The sequence below is a fragment of the Phocoena phocoena genome, chromosome 6 (assembly GCF_963924675.1).
Source record: "Phocoena phocoena chromosome 6, mPhoPho1.1, whole genome shotgun sequence".
NCBI classification, from domain to species: domain Eukaryota; kingdom Metazoa; phylum Chordata; class Mammalia; order Artiodactyla; family Phocoenidae; genus Phocoena; species Phocoena phocoena.
This window is the reverse complement of record NC_089224.1, coordinates 92,444,043-92,453,646: the sequence shown is the minus strand read 5'-3', so window position 1 is coordinate 92,453,646 and position 9,604 is coordinate 92,444,043.

The following is a 9,604-nucleotide window of genomic DNA, read 5'->3' as shown; positions in this document are numbered from 1 at the left end:
TTATTTTTATTTATTTATTTTGGGGCTGTGTTGGGTTGTCATTGCTGGGTGCAGGCTTTCTCTAGTTGCAGCAAGCAGGGGCTACTCTTTGTTGCTGTGCGCGAGGTTCTCGTTGCGGGGGCTTCTCTTGTTGCAGAGCACAGGCTCTAGGCGTGCGGGCTCAGTAGTTGTGGCACATGGGCTTAGTTGCTCCACGGCATGTGGGATCCTCCCAGACCAGGGCTCAAACCCATGTCTCTTGCGTTGGCAGGCAGATTCCCAACCACTGCGCCACCAGGGAAGCCCCTAGAATTACTATTAATTAATCTCTAGAAGCTGGTCAGCTGTCTGTCCTAATTGATGCAGGGAAGCCACAGCTACTGAGGATCCAGGGAATGGGCACACCTGGGTTTTCAGTAAATGGCTTTACTGCATCTTACCATTTCCTAAGGCTGGACCATGCCCATGACAACAGGTCCTGAGGGTGACAAGGAACAGGATGGAAAGAGTTTGACTCGAAATGAGGCTTAAAACAAACTGCCCCCGGATTTCAAATGCTTCCCCCTTGGGCTGTACTGTGAGAGAGGAATAAACTTCTTCTTTTCAGCCGGTGAATTAATTATTGGCTCACTTCGTTGACATCTACCTGTACCCTACCCGATACAGAAACAGACACCTGGAATTGGGGTGATTCCATAAAATGTGTGAACAGTGAGAGCCAAGGAAAGCAGATGCTTCAGGCTGGAGATTATTTCTATGATGCTCCAGAGCGTTTACATAACTCAGTAGGTATTTGGGAAAACTCAGAGGGCAGACCACATGCCTATGTGCTCAGGGAAGCAGTTGGGAAGAGCCAAAATTGTAGGGTGTGTTGGCTTTTAGTGACAGTGGCTACTTTTAACAGAGACTGTCCACATCCCACTCATATCCCCACACCTTTGCCACTTCAGCATACAAGCCCAATTTTCAGCTGTCATAGTACCATTTCCCTCTTGATGCTGGTCTGTGCTAAAGATGGGCTCTACTAAGAGAACGCAGAGCTGGCCCAGGACAACGACTGGAGGTTTGTTTGCTATTGAATCAAGTTGATGAGAAGTAAAGTTTGGGAGGTCAGAGTACAGGCTTCGGCGCAGAATCCTGCCTGGCTTTGAATCCTCCCCTCACCCCTGATCATGTCACCCAGAGCCAGTTATTCAAACACCCTGAGTGCGAGTTTCCCCATTTGTAAAATGGAGCAGATACTAATAGTAGGTGCCTCAAAAGAGTGTTGTAAAAACTGAAAGAAAGGCCTTCCCTGGTGGCGCAGCGGTTGAGAGTCCGCCTGCCGATGCAGGGGACGCAGGTTCGTGCCCCGGTCCGGGAAGATCCCACATGCCGCGGAGCGGCTGGGCCCGTGAGCCATGGCCGCTGGGCCTGCGTGTCCGGAGCCTGTGCTCCGCGGCGGGAGGGGCCACAGCAGTGAGGGGCCCGCATACAGCCAAAAAAAAAAAAAAAGGAAGGAAATAATCCATGTCAAGTGCTCAGCACAGTACCTGATGCAGAGCTAGCCCTTAAGAACTATGGGCCATGCAGTTCTCTGAAAGATTAAACAGTTACCACATGACCCAGAAATTCCACTCCTAGGTTTAAAGAGAATTGACAACATATGCCAACACAAAAGCTTGCCCATTCAAAGGTCAACTGATGAATGGATAAACAAAATATGGTATATCCATAAAATTGGATATCTTTCGGCAAAAATAAAGCAATGAAACACTAATACATCCTACAAATGGAGGAATCTCAAAAATCTTATGCTAAGTACAAAAGAAGACATATTGTATATGATTATTTATTTGAAATGTCCAGAACCGGCAAATCCATAGAGGCAGAAAGCAGAGCCGTCATTGCCTAGTACTGGGGAGAGGAGGGCTGGGGGAGGGCGAGGGATTGGCAGTGATGGCTAAAAGGGTACAATATTTATTTTGAGGGTGATGAAAGTATTCTAAAATTGGTTGTGGTGATGGTTGCACAACTCTTCAAATATAGTAAGAACCTTTGAATTGTACACTTTAAATGGGAGAACTTTATGGTATATAAATTACATCGTAATAAAACTTTCAAAACAAAAAACTATGGGCCATGAATGGAGGAAGCCTGCAGGTGTATGCTGCCACCTGGTGGCAACCGTCAGTTTTCCACTGAAGTGTAAACGTAAATGAAGAGCCACATTTGACCTCCACGTCTAATCGTGCAAGTGGTGTTTTCATTGTGGGTTTTTTGGAGTAGCTATATGTAGGTCTCAGCAGATTCCTGGCTTGTGTGAAGAGTGGGAAACCTCCTGACGCCCTAGGAAGGTTCTTGGCTGGGGAAGCTGCTTTTACTTTAGAACCACTGCCACCTAGTGGCCACATTCCATACTTGCAGGCAAAGGTGAGCATCTTGAAGTCAACGGAAAACATTGAAAACAGTGAGATGAACTCCACCTGCCCCGTGATCAATGAGGTGATTCTGTACCCTTCGTGTTCATCTTGGGAAGTTCCTTCCTAAATGTCCCCTCGCAAGCTTCTAGCACCCTCTGACTCTCCACTGATGCGAGTCAGTCTTTCTGGCATTTACTAAACATTTAATCACTTGGATATTTTCTCTTGCCCAGAAGAATACAAGTATATGGGTTCCCCAGTGAGAAGGAAAATTAAAAGCATCTAAGACAGTACAGGTGATCACTGGGTGGCCCTATTTAGTAGGCAGATGTGGAAACATTACGTGACCTTGGAAGAGGTTTGTCCCCACAAGCCCAATGTTAAGGAAGAGCTCCCCCAATTCCAGCTGAAACCATCCTAACAAACCCCATTTTAATTTGTTCTCATACACAGAGCTTGACACATAGTCGGCACTCAGTAAGTGCTGACTGAATGCAGGGCTTTAGAGGAAGTGAAGTCTGGAGGTGTGCAGAAGAGGAGTAAATAAGTACTAGGGATGTAAGGTACAAATGATGCATGGAATTTACAAGCTAGGGACAAATGATACGCGGAATTAACAAGCTAGGGATGTAACGAACAAATGATACATGAAATCAACAAGCTAAGAGTAGCTCCTGAGTTCTCATCACAAGGAAAAAATAGATTTTCTCTTTTATCTTGTTTCTATAGGAGATGATGGATGTTCAGTAAACTTACTGTGATAAACATTTCACGATGTATGTAAATCAAATCATTACGCTGTACACCTTAAACTTATACAGTGCTATATGTCAGTTATATCTCAATAACACTGGAAGAAAATAAATAAAATAAAAAAATAAAGGGAGGAAACTGAGCACATCTATACCAACCATTCACCAAGCACTTTACACCTAACATTTAATTCTCATAGCAACTCCGTAAGTCAGGAATCTGACCTTGAGAATGCAAATAATCAAATGTTCCACTGAAAGAGTGGTGGGCCCAAACCTGAGTCCCCTGCCTGATCCCAATGGCTGAACGCTTGTCAGACACTCACACTAAAAATGGAATTGTTCAGAGATACTGGGAAATTGTCTGCAACACAAACTGTACTGTATCACACATTTGGTCTTCCCAGCATCTCTTCTTCCCTTTCCTCTGTCACAGACCTTGGCAACATGGGCGGGCACATGACTTAGGTTGGGTTTTTGTTTTTTGGGGTTTTTTTTTTTTTTTTTTTTTTTTGCTATCTAGGAGGAATCACGATCATCAGAAGAGATGGTCAGAAAGAATCCTGTTATCTCTGATGGCTACCTGCTGTGACAGGTTCATAAGAGCCATTCCAAGCTAAGAAGTATCTTATTAATTAGGCTCTAGCTCCACACTTCTAGGTCCTGTGCATCTTCTAGTCACAGTAGTTTTGTTCTCCACCAATTATTAAATATTCAGGAATTCTGAGAACCGGTTGTTAAACTGTTGGTATCTTGAAAGCAGCCATCACAGGAATATTTACACCACGGAAATTGACAAACACTTATCAGGACAAATGGGGGAAATGCTCATGGCTTCACCTGCCAGAAATAATTTTGTGGTGTGTTTGGCCTTTTGTCCATTCCGGCTCTTGCTCCGTGTGCACCTGTTACAGGTTAGAGCACGCCTCTGGCACCCCCTTGTGGCTTTTCGTCCCTCACTTAACCTAAAAGGTTTACCACCTGGACACGCCATCAGCCTGAGCGTGCAGGCTTCCTCTAGGGCAGAGAGCTAGAGTTCCACAGAAGTAGCAACAAAGCCCCTTTGCAAAGCCCCTCCCTCAGTCACCAACACTGTGCTCTGTCTCCTGGGACCAATGAGATGGGTCAGTTCATCCCCTCAAGGACCTTTACTCATTTCACTTTGATGTTACCCCTAAGAGTTTTCTGAAGGGGATCAGGTCATGAAGCAAGCACATTCCTCCCCTAGTCTACCCCCTATTCTCAACCCTGGCTACACATGAGAAACACCTGAGGAGCTTCTAAAACCAACCCATGTTCTGACCCCCTTTTAGGTAAAATGACCAGAATATCTAGGGGTGAGGTCCAAGCACCAATATCTTTTAAAAAACCCACCCTGGATGACCCTGATGTGCACTGCGGCCAGGGTTCAGAACCACTGGACAGTGGATGCTCAAACCTTGCTCTGTATTAGAGTCCTCTGGGGTGCTTTTAATTTCTATTAATGCCTGGGCTCCAGCCCAGACGAATTGAATCCAAAACGTAAAGCTCTCCAGGTGATGCAGATGGAGTCAGAACTGAGAAGTGCTGCTCTAGACCCAAATCAGAATGACCTCTCCCTTTGCTTCTCATCTTAAATTATGCAACCACGTTATTCAAACATTTGCCGTTGAGTCCTGACACTGTTATCAGCCTACACGATAAGACCTTCTTCCAATACTCTAAAGAAGCCTTTGATCTCACCCTGAAATTAAAAGCCTGAACATACATACTTTCTTCCTTATCTGCTCAGCCCTGGTCAGAGGGTCCTCACTCAAGAGTCTGAGTGAAACCCTGGTCCTGCTTCACCAAGACCCACAAAGTAGTGAGTTGCTGTGCTGGGCAAACACTGCCCCCAAGAAATATTCAAAACCAGCCCCAAACCACATGTGACTGTACCTGCAGCTTATAAATCCTGCATCAATTCCCCAAGTTTTCAAACATAAATGGTATGCTCAGACCCTATTCATTACTTACACTCCAGACCAGTGAGTCTCAAAGCAAGGTCCTTTGGACCAGAAGCAGCATCTCCAGGAAACTAGTTAGAAAATTCTTGGGCTGCGCCCCAGCCCTTATGCATCAGAAACTCGGTATGGGTCCAATTCTGTGTTTAACAAGCCCTCCAAGTGATGCAGGGGTCCTCTCAAATGTTTGACAACAGCTCTCCTCACAGGCAAATCACTGTTACTAGCTGAAGACCACAGCAGAGGCCGAGGCCGAGGTTGTCTAAATGAGAGGGCAGAGAAAAACCAAAGAAGGGGAAGAAAGATTTGTGATTGTACGTCTCTAGGGGACCAACAGATCCACTCCACTTGTTGCAAGCCCACCACCTGTGGACTTGGAGCAAGTCCTCTGGGTAAGTCTACCATCAAGATGAACTGACAGTGAGATTACTGTATCTTGGTGGAATTTTTTTAAAAGTCTATCCGGCAAATGTTCTCTGAGAGAAGGCATCTGAACGCTTGGGTAACGCTTAGAAATTGCTGGTGTGGTACCTCTAGGTATTTCCTGAGGCCCCATTCTTTGCCTTAATGTCATCTTGTACACTTCAAACCTTTTGAATTCTTCCTTTTAATTCCCCATTTGTTTTCTGTCCCGTAGCAGCCCAGTTCTGAATTTTGTGTGGGTTGTGTGCAGGGAGGGCTACAGTCACCACCCTCTTGTGACCCAAGGAGCCCATGATTAAAAGGAGCAACATTCCAAAGGAACCTCATTATTAGTTTCTTTGCCACCAATAAAACCAGGGGAGTTGGTGTGGAATCTAAAAAAAAAAAAAGCTACAAATGAATTCATATACAAAACAGAAACAGACCCACAGACATAGAAAACATGGCTATGGTTACCAAAGGGGAAAGGGGGGAGGGATAAATTAGGAGTTTGAGATTAATATATACACACGACTATATAAAAAATAAACAACAAGGACCTACTGTATAGCACAGGGAATGCTACTCAATATTTTGTAATAACCTATGAGGGAAAAGAATCTGAAAAAAATAGAAATTATGTATAACTGAATCACTCTGCTGTATACCTGAAACTAACACAACACTGTAAATCAACTATACTTCAATTTAAAAAAAAAAGGAAAAAAACCACAGGGCAGTTGAACTAGGGGGTAGTGGCCACAGGCCCCCTCCAGCGCCCCACTGATACTTGACATCGCAGAGCAAAAGGCCTGCATACCTGTCCTCTGCTCAGAGTTTTAAGGCCTCGCATTGGTGGGTTTTCGGGGAGAGCCTCCTCAGTAAGAATCACCCCTAAATTCTTTCTACTCTGACCATATTAGACTCTGCGTACCGCTCTCTTGCGTTTCCAAAGCCCGAGTGCCCACCAAATCTCGGTCCTTTGTATCCTGACTCACCTAGCGCTGCCTGATGTCCCCCAGGTGTTAGCAGTGACTGATGGAAAGAGGACCAGGACGCTGAATCCACAGCCAATCACAGCTCTACTGCTCCTGGCTCCTGGGGGGCACCCCTGGGACAGCAAGATTTCTTCCTGATTAGCTGGTGAGCTGGTGGCCAAATATTGGACTGAATGACTCCTCTCATTCCTTTCAGCCTGAGGCTGTGTGGCCTCCTCGATTCCTTTCCCTGGACTCCGCTTCTGGTTCCTTGATTCCCTCATCCCTGTTTTTTGCTACAGCTTTCATTGTGGTGTGATTTACATACCATAAAATGTACTCGTTTCCAAGTGTACAATTCAGTGATTTTCAGTAAATGTCAAGTTGTGCAATTGTCATCATAATTCAATTTTAGCACATTTTCATCACCCCATTTGCAGTCGCTTCTGGTTCCTTTTTGGCAACAGGGATGCCTCGGTCATCTTCTCCCACCATCTCCTGGGAGAACTGATCCCAAAGGAAAGAGCCCAGAGGGAGTTCATTCAAATAAAGACACTTCTTTGCTGCTGCCACCAAAACCCAGCTCTCCCCCAAGATCTGAGCCCCTGTCACGACCTCGGCCTCGGTCCATGAGAGCCCCTCCTCCTGGAGAGCATAGTGGGAGGAGGTCACCCAGACCCACACACATCATCAGATCTACTGGACCTTGTATGTGAAGTTGCCGACGTGCATTTTTACAGGAAGAGTGGGTAAGAGTAACAGTTGAATCAGAGTGCCCAGGTTCAACTTCAAGCGCTACTGTTTACCAGCCCCATGGCAACCGTTCCCTGACACGTCAAATGGAAATCAACATAGTACACCCCAGGGAATTCCCCAGCAGTCCAGTGGTTAGGACTCAGCGCTCTCACTGCCAGGGGCCCGGGTTTCATCCCTGGTTGCTGGACTTAGGTCTCGCAAGCCACGTGGTACAGCCAAAAATACCCCAACCCCCCAAAAAAACCAGAAGAGTACACCCCATGGAGTCGTAAGAAAGAGATTACATTTGTGGAAATCACGGCAAGTGCCTGTCACATTCTCAGTGCTTCATAAATGTTACCCGTTATCGTTAGAGTTTGATCCAGTTTTCAAAGGGGCCTGTCACCCAACCTAACCCCTTCCCATCAAAATTCAGAACTCTCACCAGAGAGAGACTGCAAGGTGATGCCACACGGAAGAACAGGAGAATACAGTTGGAAAGCCTGGGAGGTTTGGGGTGAGGGAAGATTGGAAGAAGTCCTGTAAGTGGGGATAGAGAAAGAGGCAGCTGGAAAGGAGACCCTAGGAAGAGAGATGGGCCAGCGGGTGGTAAGGAAGGGCAGGAGACTGAAGGTCTGGGTGCAAGTTAGCTCCGGGATGGAGCGGCTGGAGACTGTGGGGCTGGGGGGAGGAAGCTTCCTGATTCACCTGTGGTCTCAGATGCTCTGTGAAGTCCGAAATTCTCTGTTCCTCAGAGGAGAGCCAAATACAGGTGCTGGGAATGGAATGAATAATAAAAATTAGAGCCTAAGAGCCACGTGCAAAGCTTGACCTTTACTGTTTGTCCTACCGTTTGCCCCACCATCTCTTTGACCTTGGAGTCTACCTACCTCAAGAGGCATGTGTATCATTTCTGTGGGTCCTGTCGGAGTTTCCAGGTCTAGCCACGGCAGCTGGAGACAACACGGCCAAAGGAGGCATTGGGAACAGCCTGTCAAAGGTCTGCCCCGCCAGCTAGTACTGCTTTCTTGGTTCCAAATATGCAAGGAGCAGACGTGGCCCCATGGAATTAGAGGCAAGAGCGCTGGCATGCTACCCTCGGGCTGCTCGGTCCTCCAACCTCCCCCGACAGTCAAACAAGTGGCCCTCGTTTACAAAAGCACAACACACACTGGATTTTAATGAGAAAATAATTGTATACTTGCATTGAATGCCTCACAATCACTATAAAACTGAAGCAGGATAGTAACATTGAAGTGGTAACATACACAGGAGAGCCAGATACAGAGTATTATTTTCAAACGCAGTATTGCTGCTTCGTGCCCCCTCCTCCAAAAAAGGAAAAAAAAAAAGTCATTTGGGTAAAGAGGAACACAAAATCAAAATTGGCAGCTCACTCACTGAATGCTTAAAATTCAGGAAATTGGTTCTGTTACTACAACTGGATATAGTCACCATCTCTAAACACTTAGGCTATTTTTTTTTCAATACATAGTTTAATTACATCCATTCCTTAGTTGGAAAAAATGTTTAATTATTTGTCTTCTGAGACGAGTCAACACTGTCTTAGTGTTCCTTGTTATGCCTTGTGTGTGTGTGTGTGTGTGTGTGTGTGTGTGTGTGTGTGTGTTGTGTATATATGTGGGCACTGATCTATATACTGCTTATATGTCACTGTCTAGGGTGGGCAGCATGCATGGGTGTAAAGAGGCAAGGAAACTGCATGTGTCATGCACGTAGGACACAGCCCAGCCTCCTGCCACTGACAGACCCTGTTTCCATAATTTCTGGATGAGAAGGCCAAGGAATGTCAGTCATCAGTTCCAGAGGAAAGTGAACATCTATCAACACTGCGGAACGGAATACTTTCAGGAAAGCTTTTAACATCTACAGAATCTAAGCATCTGTTCAAGCTGAGATTAACAAGCTTGTGTGCTATCTGGGGGCAGGGATGAGCATCGGAGGCCGGGTTTTGGACAAGCCTCTTCTTCTCGATGGATTAGGCACGGATGACGTTCCGCCAGGGGTCTGCTGCATCTTCACAAAGTTAAAGGGGTTCATTTGGGATCCCAGAGCCTAGCACAGTGCTCTGTACAAAGCCATGGCCCAATGTTTCTTAAATGAGTAAAAAACTCAAGAGCACAGAGAAAACCTGGCTCTGCTAAGGGAACTTTAATTTACATTTTAACAGGATGATACGTGAGTGGAACAAGGAAATGGGCAGCAGTCTTCAGAAGGCAGCAGAAGGGAACAAGCAAAGGATGGAGATGCAGGGGCCACAGTTAAACGGTTTTGTGACTGTGAGAGAGTCACGGAAACGCCGCCATTTGTTGCCTATCCAAAGTGCGAACCAAAGGATCCCGGCTCTATAACTC